Source organism: Pteropus vampyrus, unplaced genomic scaffold (genome assembly GCF_000151845.1).
Source record: "Pteropus vampyrus isolate Shadow unplaced genomic scaffold, Pvam_2.0 Scaffold165, whole genome shotgun sequence".
NCBI classification, from domain to species: Eukaryota; Metazoa; Chordata; class Mammalia; order Chiroptera; family Pteropodidae; genus Pteropus; species Pteropus vampyrus.
The window spans coordinates 3775441-3790488 of NW_011888946.1; the positions used below are offsets into that span (position 1 = coordinate 3775441).

General features: G+C 34.4%; 1 pseudogene; it reads right to left on the reverse strand.

Annotated features, from left to right (window-relative positions):
• Nucleotides 1–8529: 8529 nt before the first annotated feature.
• Nucleotides 8530–14564, reverse strand: LOC105298826 (annotated as a pseudogene).
• Between the last annotated feature and the right edge of the window lie 484 nt (nt 14565–15048).

The window sequence follows — 15048 nt, forward strand, 5'->3', positions numbered from 1 at the left end:
AGAAACTAAAGAGGTATTTTGTGAGAGAGTGAATGTCTTCTGAGTGTTACATGCGGTTCTCTTACTCAGGTATAATAGAAGGAACACAGTCTTCACAGTCAGAAGAAACTGGATTTAAATCTCATAGTTACTACTTAGTAGCTCTGTGACTTTTGGAAAGTTAATTAGCCTCTCTGAGCCTTAGTTTTATGATCTGTAAAATAAAGGTAATTATATTTTTGTCATAGGATTAGTGTGAGCATTGCCCTCTTGAGACATGCATGTCCTAATCACAACAGGTTGGAGACCACCTAACCTTCCCAGAGTAGAGCAGGGGATATGGCCCTGTCTATGGCCCCTTGAGCTTATATGGACATTGGCTGGGAGACGCAGCACTCTGGAGCATGCCAGGGGCTGATAGTAAGGACATGACAGCCAAGGAAACCAGGAATGGGATAATGATGTATTTACACCCCAGTAGATTACTAGCATGTTGAGAGACACGCTGAAGTATCAGATAAAAAATGTATCATGTGAATGGAGAGACCAGCTAGAACCAAGACAAATACGGCTGAGCAAAAGCCCTCTCCCTGCTGGGGAAATATAATTAAGAACAAAATCTCCTAATCCAAAACACCTCTACACAAAGGTATTAGAGAAAGAAAACATTTTTATTTTTGAATAAGCATTAACCAGACCGTGATGTACATCACAGGCAATCCACTAAGAGATTGCAAAGACAGAAATCTCACTTTTTTATAGGTAAGCGGGTACAACCCATACATATGTGTTCCGAAGATAAACAATAACTAGTTACACATAGGTTATCCTAAATTTACCTAGTAATTGGAGTGATCATCTTTATTAGTTTATTGGCTTTATATAGGCATACCTCAGAGATATTGTGGGTTCAGTTTCAGACCAATAAAGCAAATATTCCAATAGTGTGAGTCACATAAATTTTTTGGTTTCCCAGTGTGTATAAAAGTTATGTTTATACTATACTGTAGTCTGTTAAGTGTGCAAAAGCATTGTGTCTAAAAAAAACAATGTACATACCTTAATTTAAAAGTATTTATTGCAGGAAAATGCTAACCATCATCTGAACCTTTAGAAAGTTATAATCTTTTTGCTGGTAGAGGATCTTGCCTCAGTTTTGATAGCTGCTGACTGATCAAGTTGGTGGTTGCTGAGAGGTTGGGGTGGCTGTAGCAATTTCTTAAAATAAAACAGCAGTGAAGTTTGAGAAATTGATTGAACCTTTCTTTCAAGAACAATTTCTCTGCAGGCTATCATGCTATTTGACAGCATTCTTTCAAAATTGAGTCAATCCTCTCAAACCCAGCCGCTGCTTCAACGAAGTTTATGTACTTTTGTTGTCATTTCAACAATCTTTATAAGATATTCACCAGAAATAGGCGTTATCTTGAGAAACCACTTTCTTTGTCCATCCATAAGACACAATTCTTCATCCATGAAAGTTTTATCATGAGATTGCAGCAATTCAGTCACATCTTCAGACTCCACTTCTAATTATGGTTCTTTTCGTATTTCTACCACAGTCACAGTTACTTCCTCTACTGATGTCTTGAACTTCTCAAAGTCATTTATAATGATTGGAATCAACTTCTTCCAAACTTCTGTTAATGTTGATATTTTGAACTTTTCTCATGAATCAGCAATGTTCTTAATGACATTTTGAATGGTGAATTCTTTCTAGAAGGTTTTCTATTTACTTTGTCCAGATTCATCAGAAGAATAATGATCTATGGCAGCTCTAGCCTTTTGAAATGTATTTCTTATATAATAAGATTCAAAAATTGAATTTACTCCTTGATCCATGGGCTAGAGAATGGATGTGTGTTAGAGGTATGAAAGCAACAGTAATCTCATTGTACATTTATATCAGAGCTCTTGGGTGCATGACTCCGTGCATTGTCAATGAGCAGCAAAATTTTGAAAGCAATCTTTTTTTTTCCTCTGTGCTGTAGGTCTCAACAGTAAACTATGTTGTAAATAGATGTGCTGTCATCCAGGCTTTGTTGTTCATTTATAGGGCACAGGCAGAGTGGATTTAGCATAATTGTTAAGGGCCCTGAGATTTTGGGGATGGTAAATCAGCATTGGCCTCAACTGAGAGTCACCAGCTGCGTTAGCCTCGGAGAGTTAGCCTTTCTCTGATCAGAGCTTTGAAGCTAGATTTCTTTACAGTTTGAAAATGGCTCTCCTTCCAAAATGAGGTTGTTTCATCTACATTGAAAATCTTTTGTTTATCGTAGACACTTTTATTAATTATCTTAGCTAGATCTTCTAGATAACTTGCTGCAGCTTCTACATCAACTCTTGCTGCTTCATCTTATACTTTTGTTATGCAGATGACTTCTTTCCTTAATCTCATGAACCAACCTCTGTTAGCTTCAAACTTTTCCTCTGCAGCTTCTTCACCTCTTTCAGCCTTCATAGAATAGAAGAGAGTTAGAGACTTGCTCTGGATTAGGCTTTGATTTAGAGGAATATTGTGGCTGGTCTGATCTTTTATCCAGACTACTAAAACTTTCTCCATATCAGCAATAAGGCTGTTTGCTTTCTTATCATTCATGTATTCACTGGAGTAGCACTTTTGATTTTCTTCAAGAAATTTTTCCTTGCATTCACAACTTGGCAACTATTTGGCACAAGAGGCCTAACTTTTGGCCTGTCTCGGCTTTTGACATGCCTTCCTCACTAAGCTTAACAATTTCTAGCTTTTGATTTAAAGTGAAAGATGTGTGACTCTTCCTTTCACCAAACACTCAGAGTCCATTGTAGGGTTAGTAATTGACCTAATTTTAATATTGTTGTGTCTCAGGGAATAGGGAAAACTGAGGAGAGGGAGAGAGATGGGAAAATGGCCAGTTGGTGGAGCAGTCAGAACATGCATATTTACTAAGTTTGCCATCTTATATGGACACAAGTTGTGGTGCCCGTATAATAGTAACAAATTCCAATAGTAACATCAAAGATGAGTGATTACGCATTACCATAACAAATATAATAAACATGAAAAAAGTTTGAAATATTGCAAGAAGTACCAAAATGTGAGAGAGAGACACAAATTGAACAAATACTGTTGGAAAAACAGCACTGATAGACTTGCTCAGTGCCGGATTGCCACAAACCTTCATTTTTTTTTTTTTTTAAATGCATTATCTGTGAAGTGCAATAAAGTGAAGCACAATAAAATGAAGTATGCCTGTACCTTGATTTTAATGCAGTGAGACCCATTTTGGACTTCTGACTTCCAGAACAGTGAAATAATAAATTTGTGGTGTTTTAAGCCAGCAAGTTTGTGGTATTCGTTACAGCAGCCATAGAAAACTAATATGTTTAAAGAGCATAGCACAGTGCTTGGTAAATAATTGGAACACAATATATTTTATTTGTACTTCTAACCTTTATTCATATTTTTGGGGTGATATTGCCTACTGCCCAAATACTTCTCTTGCAAAATTTGCCCTAAAATAGAACTTCGTCTGGCCACTTGAATCGAGATTCTGCTATAAGGAGAGACAGATTAACTCAGCATCATTTGGACCAAGAGTCAGCAAACTATTTCTGTAAAGGGCTAGATGATATATTTTAGGCTTTGTGGTTCATGTGATCTTCGTCTGAACTAGTCAACTCTACAAGTGTAGCAGGAAAGTAGCCATAATCAAAATGCAAACTAGCGAGAGCGCCCGTGTTCCAAAAAAACTTTTATTGACAAAAGCAGGCATTTACTCTGTGGTCCATAGTTTGCTGACTCATGATTTATACTCTTTCTTCTACTGTTTCTCTTTACCTCTACACAAGATATTTCCTTCCGGGTTAAGGTGAGAATGGAGGTGAATCAAATCCTCCCATCTCTGTAAATTCACTCAGAAGACTTTCTCTGCTTTTATCTATTTCATCTGTGAGTTAGAAATCATAATGAAAACAGTGACTGTTATAGCAACAGTTATCATGTAATCATTATAATTTATAGGGCAATAGAGAATGGCTTCCTTATCTTTGAAATCCTGCCCCAGGCCATAAGGCCATCCGGATCATTTACTTCTTTTTGTGCACACTCTGCTACTTAAAGATGAATCAACATTTATCAGAAATTTGCTAACTTGAAATCCTGAAGGTACCATCTTCTGATTTCTAAAAACATAAAAGACTGAATGCCCATCTGAAGGACAGTTAAAAAGAATGTAATTAGAAACTCTTTTACAAGATCTTTATTTCTCCTCGTTGGAGTGAGTGGTGTCTATATTTCTGTACTTCTTTGCTTTTTGTCTGTTACCCATTTCTACATGCTGTTTCATTTACCTTGAAATGTGACGAAGTGAACTGAGCACAGGATTTTGCTGCAGAGAGGCATTATTGATTTCTTGGAGAGTAGCAAGAAAACTTGCAATGTTGCTGTTTAACGTGGCTGACAGATCACAACAGCTTGTGACACCTCATTTACTGAAATGAAATCATGGGCTTCTCTGGCTCTTGGGCCTGGAGGAGAGGTGAAAGGTCAATAAAGTGAAGCCCTAAGCAGCCAGGCATGAAGGGTAGTTCATTCAGAGAGTCCAGTCTCATTCTGGAAGGAGATTAGATCACCTGCTTTGAGTTAACCAGATGGGCTTCTCAGCAAATGGAAAATTATAAATGTGTAATCATGACTGTGCTGGTTACAATTTAATTGCTAGATTAGGAAACCTTATTTGTGGTTTCATTTTGAAACCCTACAGATTGTTGTAATTTCACAGCTAAGAAAATGTTAAACAGAAAATCTTTATGCTTGAGAATGCTTTAAGCCATCTTTTCAATTAGCTGTTAAGTCTCTTCTTTCAATAATCTTTGTTAAGTAGTACAGCACTGAGAGGTTTTGAAGTCTGTTAAATCCAGTTCCTGCCTAACTGATATGCTTTTCTAACTGTTTTATATTGTGCTTGACTTTTATAGGAGAAACAAAAGAAAAGCAAACAAGCTGATAGTGGGATTTTCTTTAGACTCAGTGATTTACAGGGTTTCTCACAGCCCCTAGTACACATTCAGCTCAGTCTCTAACCTTGGTCCACACACTCCCCGAATGGCCTACAACCTCTTTTTCCTCAGATATATAATGAATGAGATAAGTTCTGATAAACAACTAGGAATCTTTCAACATAACATCATGATTCCATATTTATATTCCTATACTTGAATGATTAGTTTTCTATTTGGGTCTTTGAAACACAATATGATTGCTGAATCATATAGGACAAGTTGAATAAAATTCAGCATATGTTTCATACTAAAGGCTATTGTCTACAAATGCAAAAAAAAAATAGTACGGCCTTTTGGAAGAGTGCTGGAATACATGTTCATATAAAATGCATTTTATTTTCATTGCTGTCTTTTTTTTTTTTTTAAAGATAGCAACTATGACCCATTTAACTCTCTGATTCTGTTTCTTTATTTTTGAAATGGGGCTAGTAGTACAACAACCATTCTTGAATGCCTACCTGCCCATAGAGTAGACATTTTAATACTTGCTATCTAATTACTTCTAACAAATCTGCGAGGTAGTCATTATCTTCAGTCTACACATAAGAAAACTGAGGCAAAGAGTAGATGATTTTTGCAATGTTTTACGGCTGACACATGTCACAGTTGGAATTTAAATCCAGATCATGTATCTCCCAGCAACTTTCTTTGCCCTGAGTCTTTTCAGCTTCCCACAAGTTTGGTCCAAGAAACAAGTTACACTGCAAAAAGTAGAGCTCTGTAAGCATGAGGTAAGACTATTAAATATTTTGGCAACCAGTAATTTTTATGTGGGTAAACTTTTAAAATCTACATATTGTAATCAAATCGTAATCAGAATAAGAGCCAAAATTTTATTTAGAACAAAGAGTCAAAAATTATGTAAAGTGCTTTAATGAATTACCATATTTAATCCTTCCTACAGACCTTCAAGGTTGGCACGAGTAATCTTCAGTTTACATTTAAAGGATCTAAACAGTGTGGCTTTGAATTTCAAAATTGAATTTACTATTTTTTTTAACTTTCTTCATTTGTAAACTATTCAATTTCCCCTAAAACTGAAAAGAAAGCCATAGTCCTGGGGGCTTCTTAATTGAATTTTAATTGTTTTTCTAATATTCTGTAACTATGTACCTCAGAATGAAGAGGAGATTGAACAGGCAGAGGGAAGAGCTGGTTTTGGTCTTAACTTATGTTGCTAAAGGAGGAGATTTTTTTTATTGCAAATTGCACAGGGCTCAACTGCTCAGTAGGCCCACGGGTAAATTAGAAGACAAGAGAGACTTGTCTTCATGAAATTTGGGGGTGAAGTTTCTGTGAAGCTGTTCTCTCTTGGGTGTTCTGCTTGAAGATTTTATCTCAATTTGGAATGGTTGTGATGAACCCTCTGCAAGAAGGAACAATCATGTTTTTCAGTCAGCTCCTTATGTGTAACATCTTTAACCCATGTTTTTACTTCATATTATTTTAGTTGGTTCATGTGTGTATGTGTGTGTTTATTAAAATTCGTATAATATTTTTCTGATAAATATGAATAACTTCCTATTTTATACGTTTTACATATAAGAATCTACACTCATAAACAATAGTTACCCTATCTCACCTCTAAACTGGAAATGGAGTATTACAAAATGTATTGAAATCAAATAAAAGAGGTACTGTCTACAGAGAACTCTCTTCCCTTTCCACACAGAGGCTTAGAGGGAATAAGCAATTTGCCTAAACATCACAAAAAATAAAGAGTTAGCATTTCCATTTCCTATTATGGCAAATTAAGTATTATACCAATTCTCCACTGAGCAAAGATATAACATTTGGAAATACTATGAAAACATCTGCTTAAAAGCATTAAGTTGTGAACATCACAGTGAAGGATGACTTAGCCAGGCCATGTAGGTGAGAGAAACCTGGGCAGGTTAAGGGTGCTGTTCCCACAGGGCTGGTTGTAGACCGATACTCAACAAGCCTTGCAAGACACTGTCCCTCAGTTTAATATCATTCCAATCCCTGAAATAGAATTAAAGTGACCCCTGAGTGATAGTGTCCCCAGGTACCTCACAGCAGCAAAATTAAATCTTGGTAGAGTTATCATCCTGGTCTCATTTGTTTTTTGTAGCTTCCCAAAATATTAATTTAAAATGTTCAGCAAAAAATAAAAGATAATAAATGAGGAGGACAATGTGAACAAAAGGCTGAAAAATGAAAAAGACAATAGAAGAGACTTCAGATAGTGGAGTTATCTGATACAAAATAAGAACTTTGTTTTATATTTGAGGATCTAAGACAAGTTGAGAAATTTGGCAAAGAATTTTAAAATATGAAAAAATGCAAATGGAAACGAAAGCTTTGAAAAGATAATAGTCCAAATTAAGAACCTATATGGTGGATTTAACAGCAGACTGGATACAGCTGAAGAGCAATTAGTGATGTAGAACCTAGATTAGAACAAAATTTGCAGAATTAAGAACAGAGAGATAAAAGGATGAAAATGATTAAGTATAAATGAAATAATTATAAAGGATATATCAAGAAGGCTAATATATATCCCTTAGAGTTCTGGAATAAAAGGAAAGACAGAATGAAGCAGATGATCTATTTGAAGAGATAACTAAATATTTCTCACATTTCAAGAAATTTCACAAATCATGAGGATGATAAAGTATTCTGGACCAAATACATCAAATCTTAGCGGTAACCTCAGAAAAATAAAGAGGAAACGTATTAAAAGCAGCTAGTGAAAAATCAACAGATTGACTTCAAAAGACAACAATTAGATTGACATCTGAATTGTAGACCGAAACAATAAGAGAAAATTATAAGTCATTTTCACTCATAAGCACAGATGTAAAAATACTAAATGAAATACCTTCAAGCTAGTCCAACAGTATCTTAAAAGTATTCTATAACACACCCATGTTCGATTTATTCCAAGAATAGAAGCTTGTTTAAAATTTGTAAGTTATTAATGTAATTTATAGATTAAAGGGAAAAAGCAACTTCATTACTTTAATACTTAGAGGATGAAAAAAATTAAATATATTTAAGTATATTTATATGTTTATTTTTATATGAAATCTTAATTATATAGAAAAAGAAAGGAAATTGCTTAATATTTCCTTTCCTAAAAAAGGTCTTTAAAAGAAACCTACAGGTAATATCTTTTTTTTTTTAATATTAGATTGCATTTATTAACCACTTTACTATTCTTTAGAATCTAGAGTCTAAAAGACCAAAATAGGACTTTTTTCAATTTTTCGGTCAAGTGATATGATGGCTAGAAGCATCCAAAAAAAAAAAAGTCATTATATTTCATTGAATATTCATTTAAGTTTCAGTTTAAGACTTTGACTTTCATTTTCAAATATAAATATTATGTCCTACATAGCCAGGGCTGCATGGACTTGGTTATCCTTGTTGGAATAATGGTTCTCCTCTCCCTGGGGAAGTCACTAAGAACAGTTAAGGACTGGGAAGCAGGGGGTTGAAATCTAAGAAAGTAAAGATTTTTTTGAGAGAACAAATCTAGTAATCCAGAAATGGTGACTAGAAGTTCATTTTCTATTCAGTCTTCATGGATTATATCACTCTAGTTAACAGCTGGTTCTAAATATGATGGTTAAACTTTCAAGGTCTTCATTCTTTAAATGCAATTCTTCAAGCGTTACCACCACATTTTCCTGAGAATGATTCTGAATGCCAGAATGAGGGTCAGTAATGACAGTAACACCACAGCAATTAAGGGCCAGTCTGTGGGTTTGTGTATAATATTTCTATTTGTTAATATGAAGTTTAAACGAGATTTTTAAGTGTGTGTAAATATCTCCTAATGTAATCTGAAGAGTCCCTAAAAGTCTAGGCAATACTTTACTCAATTTTTCAAGTGCAATACATTTTCTAATCTGATTCTGAGAACTTGAATCTATCAGTGGAAAGGCTGGTATCATACTCTTTGACTCTTGTGATTTGGTGAATTCTTCATTTAAAATATATTGTCATCCGTAAAACTTTCTGATCCTCAGATTTAATGTTTCCGTTTTTTTTTTTCAAGTTCTCATAACTTGGCAGTGGTTTAATAGCTATATCTGAGTCAGTAAAAGACAATGGTTCATCCAAGCTGTCCTGAATTTCCTGCAAGACAGGTAATGACTATCTGGATCAGAGTTTATGTCATCTTCAAGTTCTTTAACCAGAAGAGCTGAAGAGGGTTTCACACACACGGAAGCATAATTCTGTCTTCTACTCAAAGTCTCCTTTAGAACTTTAAGTGTGCCTTTGCAACTTCAGGGCATACCAACACTGAACTAGAAATTGACCTAGAAACTTGGTTTGATTTGTCAAGTTTCCTCTTAAAATGTTCAGCACTTTTCTTACTTATGCCTATTAGAGTTATTTCTGAACTCTTTGAATTTATTTTCAGAAATTTCTGAAGCTTCTAATTTTTCTCACAAAGATCTAATTGAAGAAATTTGATTATTTACTTTCTGTAAAAGAAGTACACAAGCATCTGCTTTCTCCTGATTATCTAATCTGCAATTGCCTAACTGCTCAGTGACATCTATCACTGTCCGTTTTCGCCTCCTTGCTTGAAGTTAGCCTTTTGGCCAGCTTTCTTTGTCATTAGGATTTTTTTTTTTTTTTTTTTTTGCCTTTGGTCTATTTTCTGGTAGAATGGAGCAAACAAAGTCTTGCTCATTATCACTGCTACTATCACTATGAGCGCTAGAAAAACTAGATTCATATTGACTTCTCAGAATCACCAGGATTGTCAGTGTCTGATGTTTTAATGGCCTTACTGCACAACTGTACTTCTCCAGAATGGCCACTTTGTCCTTCCTGTAGCATCTGAAAATTAGGATGCCTTTCTTCTTGAACCCACACTGAAGTTTTAGAAATTTGTGCTTTAAAAACTTAGATGCTTTATAATAAAAATCGCTGCAAAACACTTTCTTTCAGTAATATTATAGGCTTTATTGGTTTTGGTAGAAATTTTATATTTCTGTTTTGGTGCAATTCCTAGCTTCTTCTGACATATGGGATGACCATGGAGCCTAATAATAGAATATTCGTCCATGATATCGCTGTAGTGAGCAGGTGTGATAAACTACCCACACCCCCTTAAGAATTCTCTGTAATATTCTCTTCTAAAAGCTGTTCAACAATATGTAGAGCTTTTCTCTCAAACTCAGTCTTCTTCCTCACAGTTTCTTCTGGTTCTGCTTTCCTTTTCAAAGCATCTTCTGGTCTGTTAAGTAAGTACCTGTGGCATTTTGGGGTGGGGGCGGGGAGTGTGGGGAGCTTGGGCTTTGAGGGCCACTGGATTGACTCCAGGAATCATTTATTGGCAAAATGATGAAAGCTTTCTTTTTAAGATTTTTGTAAAGATGGCAGCTACAATCATTTCTATTTAACGTTGTTCTTAAGGACCTAGACAAGACTGTAAGCAAGGAAAAAAGAAATACTGGCATAAGGATTAGAAAGCAAGAAATAAGCTATCATTATTCTCAGATGATATGTTTTGTACCTGTAAAACTAAAAAGAATCCACAAATCAATTATTTAATTTCCCGAGTAGCTTTAGCAAGTTTTCTGGATACAAGATCAATGTGTAAAAACCAATATATTTTTATATATACCTATAGCAGCCAGACGATGTACTTTTAAAAAAGTATTACCTACAATAGTATTAAAACTATCAAATCCTGAGGAATAAATAAAATAACAGTAGAAGACTCTCATGCAAAAAATATAAACTGTTATTGAGGGGAATTTTATAAATCCTAAGTAAAGAGAGTAATAAACAAAGTTCACACATTAGAAGGCACAATATTGTCAACCTGTCAACACTCCCCTAACTGATTGATGGTTTTAGTGCAACTCTAATCAAATCACAAGAGTATTTTCTTAAAATGTTTGTATGTATATGTAACTTGGCAAGTTAATTTTAAAAATTATGTGAATATACAAAAAGCCAAAACTAGCTAAGACACATCAATAAAGAACAAGTGAGAAAAGACTTGCTTTACCAGATAACAAGGAATATTTTAAATCCATAATAACTAATAAAGAATAGTATTGTCACAAGGCTAGTCTGCTATTCTAGATCAATGGAATAGAGAAGAGAGCTCAGGAAGATCCTCGAGCATATATTGAAACTTGTTTTATGAAAAAGTTGGGACAGATAGCTCTAGGAGAAGGCATAGACTTTTTAATAAATGGTGTTTGAACAATAGGGTAGTATATATATAAAAAAAGTTTAATCCCTACTTCATAACATACACAGAAATTAATCCTAAACGGATTATAGCTTTAAATGTAAAAAATAAAACAAAACCTTAAGAAAGCAATATAGCCATGTGTTGGGATAGAAAAAGCAAAAGCTTTACCAGGTTAAAAAAGATTGATAAATTTGACTTTATAAAATTAACAACTTTATATAGCACAGACAAGATATTTATAGCACATATAACCAGTAAAGTGCTGATATTCACATTATAAAAAGATCTATAAGTCAACATGAAAAAGAGAAAATCTAATAAAATAAAAGGCAAGAGATTTGAGCAGGCATTTCATAGACAAGGATATCCAAATGGCCAATAGATACAGAGAAAATTACTCAACTATAGTAATTATCATGGAAATGCAAGTTAAAACAATAATTAGATGCCTTGATTTGTGCATTAATATAGCAAAAACAAAAAGACTGATATTTCCAGGTGTTGGCAAGAATATGGAACAACCGGAATTTTATGCGTTGTTGGTCACTAACCATTCAATCTCAGAGCCAGCAGCAGAAGTGGGACAGCGATGGGGAGCTGGAAGAGAAGTCTCTTGCCTCTGTGGGTCAGCTGGCCCATCTTTTTGTCAGTGGAGCCTGCAGTTGGGGAAGGAGAGCAGAGTGAAGTGCAAAGGAGAGAAAGGAAAGCTGGAACCCATCAGGTACACACAATGCAAACACTTATGAAGGCAATAATTTTGTATTACTTTGCATTCATTCCTTCCTTTCTTCCAGGTCTCCTGCAAATTCTTCTTTTGGCTAATTCTAACCCATCACCAGAAAGGAAGAGGTTTCTGGGAAACATAGGTTACAGTTTAACAAATCAACTACAATTATTCAACACATTTTACAGTAAAAATTTCAATGACATTTTTATAGGGTAAAAACCTAGGCTTTGGAATCAAGCAATCCTAGATTTGAAGTTTTTAAATTTATTGAAGTGACATTGGTTAATAAAATTATATAGGTTTCAAGTGTACAATTCAATAATATATCATCTGTATATTGCGTTGTGTTTACCACCCAAAGTTAAACTTTCTTCCGTTACCATATATTTGACCTCCTTTACCCTCATTTGCCTTCCCTGCTCCCTCTTTTTCCTCTGGTAACCACTAAACTATTGTCTGTGTCTATAAGTCTGTCTTCTTCATTTGTTGCTTTCCCTTTTATATCCCACATATGAATGAAATCATATGGTTCTCAACTTTTTCTCTTTATTTCACTTAGAGTGATAATCTCAAGATTCATCCATTTTGTCACAAATGGCAGTATTTCCTCATTTCTTATGGCTGAGTAATATTCCATTGTATATATGTACCACTTCTTTATTGAATTTTAATATAATCTTTTATTATTTGTGTGATCTTGGGAAAGTTACTTAATTCCTTTGAGTCTTGGTTTCCTTGCCCACAAAATAAGGAAGATGGTATATGAGTCATAGAGTTGTTTAGTATTAAATATTATATTGCATACATATTTTTCAAGACAGTGCCTAGTTCATTAAGAGCTTCAATAATGTTTTCCTTTAGCAATATTACTACTGTTAACTTGTAAAGATACTCGAATATTAAAATCTCCTGAAGAACTTTTAAAATATGCTGATACAGACTCTGCCTAGAGAGATTGTGATTTATTTGATATATTTCCCTGTCAGTAAGGGACCAGTGTAGACAGGATACTCTCTACCTTATGAAATTCCTCAGTCACAGACTAAGTCAAACTCTGTTAGCTTTTCCTAGACCAGCATCCTTTGTTTACAGGTTTTGTTACTTTTTTTTTTTAAATGCATTCTCGACATGTTTCAGAGGGTGTACTCTCATGTTCTTTATATTTACAAGTCACTCCGATGACCTTGAGTGAAAATGTGAGAAATCCTTGAAAGGAACATAGGAAACATCCCCATTTTCACCAACATTATTTTGGAAAGCTGGTGCTATAGAAAGCTAAACTCATAGATTTTGTTTAGATTCCTGCTACTTATAGCTACAGTGTGTGCCTTTTTAATGAACTTTATAGCAAATTGGGGCATGGGATGAACAAGAGACATTCTTAATGTATCCTCCTCATCAGTGACTACAGAACGAAGTAATGTTATACAACCAGAAATGTAAATGTGAGATAGTGTGGTGGATTAATTCACAGGTATGCTGAATGTAATATGAATGAAGAGAAGTGAAAATTTGCTTTTTAGAATTTAGTGGCAAGGTAACTACCAGTCTTTAATTTGTACATGAGTTCCTTTTCATTGGTAGGCACTCTTTAATGCTTAAAATTTTAATACTCTATGGAGAGGATTTAAATGTATTTTTAAATGCCATTTGTTGTGTGTTCTGGGAAAATGAAGTGGAAATGGGAATATTAGGTTCGTAATGTGTTGTTGAAAATAAATCCCATTTTACTTTTACACCACAGTATTCATATATTTTTCATAAAAATTAGTTTATTCACATTTTAAGATCTACCTTTCAGATCTGCCCATCTCTGGTTTGTAGGCTGCTCTTTTTTTTTTCCTTTTGCAAGTGGGTTGGCAGCTCAATTGTTAGAGTTCTGTTTTCTAAGATTGTACCGCTATACTCAAGCCTATGGTTTCTTTGAACTAAACCAGTGGTATGAATAAATGAAAATCAGAAAAAATGAAGAAAGACACAATTATTAAAATATATTTGAGAGTAGTGGCATAGTTAAAACTTTGAAATAAAGCTGAGAAATGAGTAATTTTGGGCAGTATGAATTTTGCTCTACATTATGAGAAAAATAAAATTTCTGTATTTCTCCAGATTTAGTTAAAATAATTTGTGTGATTTTTTTTTTTTTATCCACAGATATGGGGTTTGAAATGGCTTTTCCTCCCTTCACGTTATCCTCAAAGTTTTATGCTCAGTAGTTAATGAATTCAGTATCATTTAATGTCTATATGTACCAAGAACTGCTCTAGGCAATAGTGAAATCACAAAGTCCACACTCTCTTGGGGGTTTCAGTTAGTTCATCCCTACAATTAGTGATGTCCATTATTGGCCAGATCTTCATTAATCACAGATTCTGCAGAAGCAGCTATTTTTCTTTTAGGCACAAGCTTTAACCCCTGGGACTCAACTAGTGCCAATTCCTCCCTCACTAGACTCTGAAATGATTACCTCTAGCCATTGTCTGTGTATATAATAATAGAGATTTTAAAAGGTATCAATTGTCAGAAACAACATGTGCCAAGAACTCTCCCAATTATCTATTTGTACCATCTTACTTGATTCTGACAGTAACACTTGGAAGTAGAGACTATTATTTTCTCCATTTTTCGATATTGAGAGTTTTTAAAGAGTCAAAGCACTTAGCCAAGGGTACCTGGCAAGTAAATGGCCCAGCTGGGAATCAAATCTGAAACAGTCCAATCAAAATATTGGACCTTAACCCCCTACACAAATAAATATTTATTACACATATAAGTACTTCAATTTTCAAATACATAAATGCTATGATTAATTCAATATCAATCAAAGAGACAATAATTTCACAGTAGCTTTACTTTTACTGTATTTCCTCTTGTAAAAGTAGTATGTGGAGTGGCACTCAAAATTATTTGATATTTAAAAGTGGTCCGTATATTGAAAAATATATGTTGGGAACTAACGAAACATGCTAAAAGCTTCTTGAGGGCCAGGGAAATTATTTTAATTAACATTTTATTTCCAGTGTTTAGCCCACATCTGTCACATAGAAGGAGGGCAACAGATGTTTGGTAAATGTGTAAGTGTACATATAAATGAATCCCATTGCTA